The sequence below is a fragment of the Canis aureus genome, chromosome X (assembly GCF_053574225.1).
Source record: "Canis aureus isolate CA01 chromosome X, VMU_Caureus_v.1.0, whole genome shotgun sequence".
Classification (NCBI taxonomy): domain Eukaryota; kingdom Metazoa; phylum Chordata; class Mammalia; order Carnivora; family Canidae; genus Canis; species Canis aureus.
In genome coordinates, this window is record NC_135649.1 from 1,945,239 (window position 1) to 1,957,426 (window position 12,188).

The 12,188-nt window shown below is 44.9% G+C and overlaps 1 protein-coding gene across 3 annotated transcripts in view; it reads left to right on the forward strand.

Annotated features, from left to right (window-relative positions):
* Positions 1–7,671: 7,671 nt before the first annotated feature.
* The window catches only part of MECP2 (methyl-CpG binding protein 2), a 63,086-nt gene continuing 58,569 nt past the window's right edge, over positions 7,672–12,188 (forward strand). For all 3 annotated transcript variants that reach the window (XM_077887743.1, XM_077887742.1, XM_077887744.1), the window contains exon 1: positions 7,672–7,795. The gene's annotated coding sequence lies outside the window, so the exon portion shown is untranslated. The remainder of the gene's footprint in view (positions 7,796–12,188) is intronic.

Sequence of the window (12,188 nt, forward strand, 5' to 3'; positions counted from 1 at the left end):
TTTTTCAGCTTTTCAAAGAATCAGCTTTTGATGTTCTCAATCCTATCATTTATTTCTGTTTCATCAATTTCTACTCATCTTTATTTTTCTTCTGTTTTCTCCAGGTTTACTCTGCTGTTTCTTTTATAACTTCTCTTCTCTAAGATTTTATTTATTTATTTATTTGAGAGAGAGAGAGAGAGAGAGAATGAGCACAAGCAGGGGTAGGGGCTGAGGGACAAGTAGACTCCCTGCTGAGTGCAGAGCCTGACATGGGGCTCTATCTCAGGACCCTGAAATCATGACCTGAGCTAAAGTCACATGCTTAACCGACTGAGCCATCCAGGTGCCTTCTCTTTTATAGGTTCTTGAGTTGGATGCTCAACTTGTTGACTTGTTAACCCAAACGCCTTCTCAACACCTCCACTTGCACATCTAATAGGCACTCGAAGCTTAACATGTTCAAAACGGAACTCTTACTCTGTATCTCTTAAAATGTGCTTTTCCTATGGGTTTTGCCATCATAGTGAAAGAGTCTGATTCATTCAGATGCTGAGTGAAAAACTGAAGAATCATCCTTGATTCTTCTTTCTCTGTACATCCAAACTTTTCTGTTCCATTTTGAAAATATAGATTGAGGGTCACAACTTCTCAGAACCTCAACTGCTACCACCCTAGTTAACGCCACTATCACCTCTTCTAGACTGTTATCAGGGTCTCCTGACTAGGCTTTTGCTCCTAGTTTGTGCCTCCAGAGACAGTTCTCCACACGGCACCTTCAACATGGTTCTGATGATGTTAACCCTCAGTTTAAAATCCTCCATGGTGTCTCCTCTCAGAAAAAGCTCCCAGTTCCCGTGGTGGCTCCAGCTGCCTCTCAAACTGCACACACTAGTAATCTAGCCACATAAGCTTTCTCCCCAACATGCCAGGCATAGTATCTCCTTGGGGCCTTTGAATTTCCCTGGAATGTTCTCTCCCCAGACGTCCATACGGAGGAGTAAAATGTGAGCAAAAGCCTATAGCTATCTAAATAGCACCTCCTGGGACGCCTGGGTGGCTCAGTGGTTGAGCGTCTGCCTTCCGCTCAGGGTGTGATCCTGGGATCTCAGGATGGACTCCTGCATCTGGCTCCCTGTCAGAGCCTGCTTTTCCCTCTGTCTGTGTGTCTCTGCCTCTCTCTGTGTGTCTCTCATGAATAATAAATAAATAAATAAATAAATAAATAAATAAATAACACCTCCTTCACCCTTGCTTTATCTGTCTCAAAGCCCTTATCACTACGACGTTGTATTATATATTTATCTGTATGCTTAGTGTGGATCTTTGCCACAAGAATGTTAGTCTACTGCCTCGTTCAGGATTGTGAATCCAGAACCTGGAACAGTGCCTGGCACATAGCAGGTACTTAATAAATGAAGCAGGGGCAGTAAATCAGAATTAGAAGGCTCCTTGTTAAGCACAAAACCAGTATAAGGAGCGTTGGATGAGTTGGTTGATGGGTGGAATCAGAGTAAGGTTGCTTTGCGAAATAGTCCTGTCCTACACACCCCATCGGATAAAAGTTTTCTCATACTCTTAAATATTTTTCTGACACAGAATTGCTGCATCTTAGCTCCCAAGTCATCTCTTCTAGCAAGTCTTCCCTGTCCCCTCCTGGAAGAGCTAAGCGCCGCTCCCTTTGTGCTCCCACTGTCCCTTGTCCACACCTCTCCCGAACCATCTGATACAATAGTAACAGATCTCAGTACAGCCTGGGCACGCACTGTCTTCTCCCACCAGTTTCCCACCGAGGCCAGGGCTGCGATTTGTTATTTATTCCCCGACCCTAGGAGAGTGTGGCACACAGCAGGCTCGGCTGGAAGAATGCAATGGGTAGGCCCCTGAAATGAAGGTCCGTTGTCTGGAACGACGTCAGGCTCCAGGGCAGGCAACTTTCCTGCTTCCAGGGAAGGTGGGGATATCAGGGAAATGCAGGTGCGGTGCAACTCTTGTAGCAGTGTAGTTTGTGCGTTTGTGTACAGCGGGCCAACGGCCCGGGAGGGCCACGCAAAAAGACGTGCGGAGCCTAGGCCTTCACTTGCCCCAGCATCCGCAAGGGCCCATTAATCCTTAATATTCAAATTCCTCCTACTAAACCAGCCCCTCCGCGCCCCAGCCGCCTCTTTTCCCCAAATGACGGTCGATGGCAACCAATCGGCAGCGGGACAGGGTTGCCACCCCCTTTTCCCGAGCCGGAATGGACACAGGCTCCAGCCAATGGGTAGCGCCGTCGCCGAGACCCCGCCCCGCCCCGGCCGCCGCACCCAATGGCGGGAGGGCTCGCGGCGGCGCCGGGGGCGGGGCGCGGGCGCGCAGGTGCAGCAGCGCGCAGGCCGGCCGGGAGGGCGGGGCGCGACGTCGGCCGTGCGGGGTCTCGGCGTCGGCGGCGCGCGCGCTCCCTCCTCTCAGAGAGAGGGCTGTGGTAAAAGCCGTCCGGAAAATGGCCGCCGCCGCCGCTGCCGCGCCGAGCGGAGGAGGAGGAGGAGGCGAGGAGGAGAGACTGTGAGTGGGACCGCCGCGGCCGCGGGCGGGGACCCTTGCCGGGGGGCGGAGGGTAGGGGCGGGACGTGGCGCGGGAGGGGCCCGCGGGGTCGGGCGACTCGGCTGGCGGATGGCGTCCCTCCTCTCTACCCTCCCCCTCCCGCCGCCGCCGGTGACGGCTCCCCCCTCGGCCCGTCACCCGCACTCGCGGTGACCGTCCTCGGCGCGATCTCCCAGGGCCGACTTCGCCTGGCGCCCCCCTCCCTCCCTCCCGCCTCCGGCGCGCATCCCGGCCCCCGGCCCCGCGGGCGCCCCTGTCGCCGGGGTTTTGCCTGTCGGGGCTGCGCGCGCGTCGTGCCCTTCTCGGGGCTTCGGGCCCGCGGCGTCGTCGCGCGCCCGCCGCCCCGGCCTCTCCCTGGATCGCGCTCTCCCCTCTCCCTCCCTCGCGCGCCCCCTCTGCCGTTACTCGGCCCCCCCACCGGCGCGCGTGCGCAGTCCGCCTCCCGTCGGGAGAGTGCGCCACAAGGGCTCCTGCGCTCTCACCCCCATCTCCAGGCTTTGCCTCCCCCTCCTTCTCGCCCATTCCATGACTTTCTGCCCCCACTGCGAGCGACTCGGTCCACCATCTCCTTCCCCTTCTAGCAGGAACAAGTAGGTGGGAATTATTGTCCACCCACAAAAGGGACTAGACAGTGTGTTCCTGGTCCCACAACTCATCATAAAGAGGCGGTTATAGTTCCCAGCACGAACCTTAGGTAGGGGATTATGTGTCCGGGAGCACCGGAGGCTCTTCGGGGGGAGCGCGCCCCCAGGGTCTTTGGGGCGTTCCGTGGCCTCAGAATGTGAGCGCCCTCCCATCCTCCCCGCCCCCCTTCGCCGGAGATCTTCCAGTTACATAAGTGGAGTGGGACATAGTATGTAACCGGCTCCTATAGTCCTGGAGCGCGCCCTGCTCGAGATCATCATCACCAGATGGGGCAAGTTCATCGCATCGCTGTGGTTCCTGTCAATTGCCCCTGAAAGTTTATTTTCTCTTTAGTTTGGTTATAACGAATTACCCAAACTGAAACTCAGGTGACTTATGTGGGGTGGCAGTTATGTGGTTTTGCCCTGAACACTTCATGTCACCGTAAAGAGTCTAAAAAAAATTGCTTTCACAGAGGAGACCGTTTATGACCTTGTTAAGTGGACCCGAGGATGGGAAAGCTTGCTCTGGAATACCTACCTCTGTGGTGGTCGCCTGTGTTGTGAGTGTGTTCGTTGTGGATTGGTCACAGCAGAAATGGGCTCCACCACAAAAGTGATATTCCTGACTCATGGTCAGGCAGATGTGTGCTTCTGGTTCTTTTTCCAGGAACAGGAATGGACTCTGCAGAGCCATTCACACGTTGTGTCTCTGTTGTGCGGGATCAGTACCCCAAATTGTGAGATGGTAGGATCGAATTCTCAGGGGGGTGGTTGGTGTCGGTGGAAGCAAATCTAGCAGCGCGTGATGCCAAGTGGCTTAGACTTTGGAAGACTCTCACAAGTTTTAAATGTTTTGTTATACTAGAAAAATGAAGCTTATTCGTGCCGAGATAGTAAAATTCAGTGTTCTTAATAGGCAATTATTACTTGAGAAATGTATGTAGCATGGCCAGAATTTTCATGTGGATCTTAGCGATTTCAGTTAACAACAAGATTAAGCTGACCTCTTGGGTCTTTTGAAATATGCTAGATCCCTACTTAAAATAAAAAATGGTGTGTAAGATTCTTAGGTCTTTTAGAAATTTCTACCAGGGATTTAGGGAATAGGCTTATTTATGGGCTTTTTATGACTTCTGTTTCAAATGCCAGTCAGGAAGCCCAGGAAACACTTGCTTTTTTATTTTCTTACCTGGACACAGGAGAACCTTAAGGGGCATAATCAGTGTAGTAGAGTACAGTTGGTTAAATAAGTTGCCGCAGATACCCATTTGTGGCAGCCTGGTGGCAGATCACTGAGGTACATTCCTATCCAGACACAGATGCACAAGCCTTACTTGACAGAGATTCCAAGGTTTGTGCATCCGAGCCTATGACATGACAGGACGAGGACTCTGCTTTGTTTTGCATCATTGGCAATGCATTTGCCTCCTCCGGTGCCCCACTAGTTACTTGTTCATCATACCTCTAGCCTTTTAAACAAGCAGCTTCCAGAATATAGTTTCTCTGAAAAGTGCCTGTTGTCATCTGAAGTCAGTATGTTCTAACAGCTTGAAGAAAGCTACAGCTTTCTTGCTATTACGAGCCTATCACACCGTCCTATTTCTTGTTATAAATGCACTTGGAATGCTTTAACCTACAGTACCAGGTCTTTATTTCACCTGATAGAGCATGATGCAGTCAAACTCGACTCTTGACGTTTGTGCTGTTTACGTATTGGGAGGTTAGGATACAATTTTGTATTCTACTTGCAGTTTCCAGCTGGAGTCATTGTTTCCCGTTTACCCTGCTTCTGTGTGGCCAGAGCAAGAGGGGTGGAGAAGCAAACTGTGGAGCTGACAAAAAGAAACTGTGGAGTTTGGCTAGATAAGTCCAATATGATGTTGCTACCACCCAAATCCTCCTTCCCCGATGTGGGCATTGAATGAGAAGCTTGCTTCTTTAACTTGAAATAGTGAAGAGCAGAAGCAAAATTGTTAGTTCCTTACTCCAGTTCAGTTTCCACCGCTAATGTACCTGCCTGGGACTATTTGCATGGTAAATGATGTGTCCTGGAACCTGTAATCTTTTATAAAAGCGAATTATCAGTGGAAATCTTTTAATTGTCTAAGGGCAGTTTGTTGCCAGGCTACCCGAGTTATCTATGAGGAGGAGAGAATCGTAGAAAATCTTTGACATCTGTAGTAACTATAGTTGACCTTTGAACGATGCGAGGATTAGGCGCCCCGACCTCTCACCCCCTTGCAGTTGAAAATCCACGCGTAACTTTTGACTCCCCCCAATTTAAGTACTAATAGCCTACTGTTGACCGAAAGCCTTATTATTAACATGACTAGTAGATTAACGCATATGTTGTACGTTATATGTAATATATATTGTATTCTTACAGTAAACACAATAAGAAAGATGTTATTAAGAAAATTATAAAGACGAGAAAATACATTTACAGTACTGTACTGAAAAAAATCAGCATATAAATGGACCCGCACAATTCAAATCTGTGTTGTTCAAGGATCAACTGTAGTTTTTAAGCACATGGGGTGGAGGGGTGGAGGGAACACAGTCCTAGACTGGTGGCGAGTTCCAGGGAGTGCAGGACACCTGCTTGTTTTCACCACCCTCTGCTGTGGTGACATGCATGCAGACCAGCCTCGTGTGGCTGGCAGACACAATCTTTTTTTCTTGGGTGTAGAGCATTATTGCTGCTTCAGTGGAAGGACCTAGTCCTCAATTCTTCTATACCAGCTTTCTCCAGTCAGATTGCTGTTGTCACCACTGTGACCACTATGCCTTTACCTCACTTCCCGTAGGACAGATGTGAATGGGTTCTTCCTTGGGCTCACTTACACAAAACTTGTGCTCTTCTGCCGTTATCTGTTCTCTTCTGCCTTTTTCTTGCAAGGAACCTTTTCCTATTGAAGTCTTGATTTGCATGCCATTACTTAAATACCATTTTTGATGGTAGGTATGGTGTTGGGGGGGAACTGAGTGGGAGTGGGAATTTGGTGGCAGGCAGGGCATCCCCACTCCCACATCAGAGGAGGGGTGGCCATTCTACTCCAGAATAAAGCCTTGGCCTTTATAACTTCTTCAGGGCACAGGCACACTTATGTTGGATCTGCTAGCATATGAAGGGGTCCTCACCATGGCTGTTTTTGCAGTTACTGCGGGTGTCTGAACTCTAGGGAGCAAGCCTTAGGAAGGGTTCACTTGTCTTCCTTGCCTAGGATCTCGGGGGCATCATATATATGGACCTGCAAATTACTGCTTTATTGGGTTTTCACTTAACTGCTTTCATTTGCTGGCTCTTTTTTTTTTTTTTCATGAAATCTTGAGTTAATCAAAGATCTTAAAATTTCAGAGCTGGAAGGAACCTTAGTCCAATTCCCTCAGTTTACAAGTAAAAAACAAACCGTGGCTGTGAGAAGTTGTAGCTTTGCCAGGGCCTCCCAGCCAGGATACCGGTTTGATTTTTATTATATAGCTGAGTAGTACTGTTACTTTGACTTCTGGATTTCAAAGCATTCTCTGACTCGATTATTTAAGGGAATTGTAAGGCCTCACCGCACCTGAATAGATAATTCTGGGTACCATCCTGGTAGTTATGGACCATCTGTAAAAGACTTGGTTGGTGTTGCCGTTCCTTTGGGTTTAATTACATGAGTAATGATTTGTGTGAATAGTCTCTAAATTGTATACTTTAGGCTTTTTTAGTCTAAAGGTAAAAGTGCTGTTCTTGGGCCAGCAGGCTAACCAGAGATTAGCTAATATGGGGCAGTTTAGGTTTTTTAACAAGGAAATGATGTTATCTTGATGAAAAAAATGTAATGACAAAAGTCTTTGAACGTATTCAAAAGCAAAAGAGGAAACTATCAAACTTATAACTTAGTTTGTTGAACATTGTGATTTAACTGATCTGAGAGGCTTAAAAGTGATTGCTCTGAAACAGACTTGCATGTATTGGAGGAGGGCTTTGGATCCCCCAGGGCATTTGGTTTCTGTTGGTGCTGCTTTTTCCCCCCTCTCTCTCAGGGTTAAAGCTCCTTTGAGTGATGTTACAGCAGCTCATCTCAAATTCAGCTGCTTGAAAAAGAAGGGAGACTTTGCCTCTGGATTTCACGTGTTCTTTTTGGGATGACATTTTGATGTCACATGTTCTCTTGAACATGTATTCTCTCCCTGAGTATTTCTGTATGACATAGTGCAGGAAATACTTACCACTAACAGTTGCTTTATAGTGTCAAAGTGTCCCTCAGAGGTGTCAAGACTTGTGATAGTGTCGATTCTAACACACATGAATCTTTATTTTAGTATTGTGTGTTATGTGCTAGTAATTTGTGGTTTATCCTTCGTTTCTATTAGGTAAGCTGGGAAATAGCATAGCACTTTGTCTATATGTTTATCTTCAAAATGTCCCAAATAGCCCTGGGAAAAAGGTCGTGCAGCACAATGGGGGCTTTCAACTTACGATTTTCTTTGTTTTAGGCTCCATAAAAATACAGACTCACCAGTTCCTGCTTTGATGTGACATGTGACTCCCCAGAATACATCTTGCTTCTGTAGACCAGCTCCAACAGGATTCCATGGTAGCTGGAATGTTAGGGCTCAGGTAAGTAACCTTCCTTTTTTTTTTTTTAGTATATGTCCTGGTTTGGCCATCTGTTTTTAAAAAAAAAAAAAAAGGAAAAAAAAAACAAGATGTACTACTCTTGGACAGTATAAAAGTACCCCAAAGACTAAAGATATAACTGTGCCAAACTGTGCCATATAATAAAAAAAAGTCACTTCCCTGAGCCCTGAAAGGTCAGTTTGGGTAGGGTTACTTGGTAGCCACAGCGTGATCTGGGGGCGGGCGTCAGATTAGAGCCGGAACTGGTGATCTGCAACTTCAGTTCACCTTGAAGCAGGTCAGCTGAGCTGAGAGCCGCTTTGACTGAGCTCTTCACCTGCCACTGCTGCTGTTGCCTAGCGGTCTTCAGCATGGTGCTCTGTTTGCTTTGGTTTTGGGTAAATGACTTCCTGGTCAATGTTAGTGAGCAGTGGTAAGACATTTTCAGATATGGGAACTGGTGTGTGGTCCCCTAGAAGGATGGCCTCCTGAAAGCTGTCTCAGAACAGCTGAGCCCATGGCTGATGGCTGTGCTTGCTACTCTCCTCCCATGGGAAGTACAGAGAGCACCCAGACACAGATCTGACTCTAGAGCAGAATGGATGCCTTTCGAAAAGCTGAGGATCCGAGCCATATGAGGTCTGACACTCAGGTGCTCTATAAGCCACACTTTTGGCTACTTTGCTGCCATTGTGTGGACTTTAATTTTGTAAAAATGAGTGGTTCCCTAATTTCTCAACAGTCAGGCTCAATATCTCAAGCTTTTTTAAAATCAGTGGTCATTCCACATTTGATGTTTTGACACCTGGATTTCAAACATTTCATGTGGTAAGGCGGAACATACTCCTTGAATTTTCTCAGTCCTCTTCCTAAGAAAAAATGTGAGTTGACACTTATGCTGCCATTGCGATTCCAGCGGAGACCCGCAAGTAGCACTTTGTTGTGTCTCTCTGGTGGTTCCTGAGACCTCGGTCTAAAGCTTTGTGGACATCCATGACATAGCCTGTTAGGGGACTATGTGAGGGGCAGGGTTTGGGGAAAGGAGAAGAGAAGGTGTGGAAGGAAGTGAAGAGCACTGCACTGCCTCCGAGTCCCAAATTTGGTTCCAGTCCTGATCCTGTGACTCAAATTGTCATTTCTCCTTTATTGCTGCGGGGTGTACTCTGGGCCCTGCTGACAGGACGTTCTTTGTACACCACGTATTTATGCTGGTGGGAGTTGTGTGGCTGGTGCTTTGTGCATTGTCTCAGAAATTGTGTGGACTAAATGTAATATGGGTAGTGAATGGGTTTCTTCTGGTAGATGTTAGGCCTGGGGGTGGTTTATGTTTTTAATAGTCTTTTTCTCAGATAATGAATGGATTTTATAAAACAGGCAGTGGTCACTCTACATAGTTTCTTCTAAGAAATGTAGAAAGGAAGAGATGTTTAAAAACGTATCTATTACTTATGAGTGGAAAAGACCCAGCCATTTGAGCTTCAAGGAGCATTGAGGGGAATTCTCCAAGGACAGGACCTGTCTTTAGTAAATAAGTGTTGGATATCTTACTCTTCTTTTTTTAAGGAATTATAAAAATAAAAATAATGCATGCTTTTATAGAAAACAAACCATTTTAAAGTATACCATGTAAAAAGGTGAAAGCTCCCCATTACTCTCTGTCCTCACTGCCCACCCAGAGCAACCACTATTAATGTAGATACTTCTGAATCTTCTCAGACTATACAAATATGCATTTTTTGTGTTTTTAACAAACCAAGGATGGTATTACACATAATCTGCATCTGTCCATGTCATGTGTTTTTCTCTGCCTCATTTCTGTTAAACGGCAATGTGATCTGGTGCTGACTTATTGTCATGCATTGTCCCCCTATTGGCTTTCCCAGTGGTTCACTATTAAAAGATGCTACTGGATTGAATTTCCTCACGTGCCAGTCTTTTTGAAGAACAGCTGTCTAAACCTGGAATTGCTGATGGGTACCACCACATCGCCTTCCAAAATGTCTCAGTTCCCACAACAGTCTGAGAAAGTGGCACTTCCCATACCCTCCAGAATTGGATGCCCATCTTTTCAGTTTGTGCTCCTTGGGTTATTACTGAGGCTGGACCTCAGTAATCATCAGCCGTTTGTATTTGGTCTTTGTGAATTGCTTGCCTGTTGATGTCCTGCATTCATTCTTCCATCAGGATATTTTTTTAAGTTGATTTGTAAGAACTTATAATGTATTAAGGATATTCTTTGTCATCATGCAGATGTTTTTCCTACCTTATCATATAATTTTGATTCTGCCTCTCTTTTTGATGTATGAGATTTCTGTTATTATTTTTTTCTTTGGCTTTTATACTTAGAAAGTCCTTTCCTACTTTAAGAACATGTTAATATTCATCTATATGTTTTTCTTCCTAAAAAAACTTGATGTACTATATTGATATATACAAAAGAATCTTATAGGTAAGTTGTCCTGTGTTTTTCATATGGTTATAATGCCTGTTTTTGTATTGAACTTTGAGTAGGGATGAGGTCTAGAGCCCATTTAGCCAGTTGTGTCATAGCCATTTGGTGATTCAGTCATCTGGTCTTCACCTTTATCATAATGTTGACTTCAAGTAAGCAAAGCATCTCTTCTTTTTTCTTTCTGAAGTTTTTCTTTGTGAGACTTGATGGCAAGCTGGTCAGCATATAACCATCTCTTCATTCACCCAACAAGTCCTTGAGCCCCTGATTCAAGGCAGGGCCAATGTTGGGCCCTGCAAATGCTGCCTTCTCCTTGACTTGGGGCAGGGCTACAGAGGTTGCAGTGCCAGTGGCAGCAGCTACAGTGCTCATTCCAGAAGACTCAAGAAAATAGTGGATCTTCACAAAGTAGGTTTTGGATAAACTAGGAGGAATCCAGAGGGGTGTGTGTGTGTGTGTGTGTGTGTGTTAAATTCTAACACAGAAGTGAGAGCTTAGGGTAGACTGCAACATAAGCATCGTTTGTTTCCTAACTCATGTAATTGCAAGCTGATTTTTGTCTTGAATTATGATGAGGGCTTTTTGCTGTTAAAACAGTTCTATATTCAGCTAGCTCAGTTGTGATGGAATAAAAGTTGTGTACTGATAAAAATGGTAATTTACTTCTATGATGATTTTGAAGCATTTCTATAATAGCTCATAAAAATAAAGACAGGCTTTTGGTGATTATATTCTGAGGGAAAAAGTAATTTTTTTGCAACTTGCATCATTTAAATCTAATAAATAACCTTAAAACTGAAGTGGAATCCTGATTTGAATCGAAAAATATTTTTTACTTAGAGAAGGGATATAAATGACTTATGATTAAGGAAAAACCTTCTTATATAAGGCTGGGGTTTTTTAAATGAATTTTTAAAAATAGGTATATAGTACAGAATGAAAAAGGTTGTATAAGAGGTTATATGGTTAAAGAGCTCCTTGCCACCTTGTCCCCAAATATCCATTTCTCTCTCATTACCAGTTTCTTACTAATCTAGGTGTGTGTGTATGATGTATGTGTGTGTATGTACATGTGCCTGCGTGTAATTTTTTAAATTGTGGTAAAATATACATAACATAAAATTAGCATTTTATCCATTTTTAAATGTATACTTTTGTGACATTAAGGGCATTCTTGTGCAACTGTCTCCATTATGTGTTTCCATAACCCTTTTCATCTTGCAAAACTGGAACCATCTCCACTAAACCCTAACTCCCTATTCCCCCTCCCCCAGCAACTACTCTTCTCCTTTCTGTTTCTATGAAATTAACTATTCTTAAAAAAAAAGGAAAAAAGAAATTGTTCTAGATACCTCATATTATCTATTTTAGAATTGTGTTTATATATTTTGTGTGCGTATATACATACAAACAAGGGTGTGTGTTTGTTTTGACACAAATGGTAAAATACCACGTACATTTCCAAAATGTGCTGTTTTATCAGTTTCTATAGAGCTAATACCATTCTTTTAAGGGTTTAGAAGAGATTTCTAGACGTCGGACTTGCCTGGGTCAAAGTGTATCTGCATTTTAAACTTAGATATTGCTAAATCAAAGGTGGCCTTTTAATTGCATAGTTTTAAAGAAAAGACTATGTATGAGTAGGTGAGCACAAAAATTTATGGCTGTGGTGCTATTTGTAGAGACTAGAGAGCCGTTAATTAATTAGGCTAGGAAGAAATAATTTTTAGCAGTTAGCATTAGAGACAAAACTTCAGAAGCTTCCATTTCATCAGATGTGACCTCATGTGAGTAGAGCCTGCGAGGCAGGACCCTTTACTTGACAAGGAGAACTTCAGCCAGTTCTCATCTGTGAACTTTGAAGAAAATGGAGCATTTTTATTTCGGTACTAAGTTGCACTGGCTCCTTGGGACTCAAAGTTGAAGAGTCTCCTGAAGCTG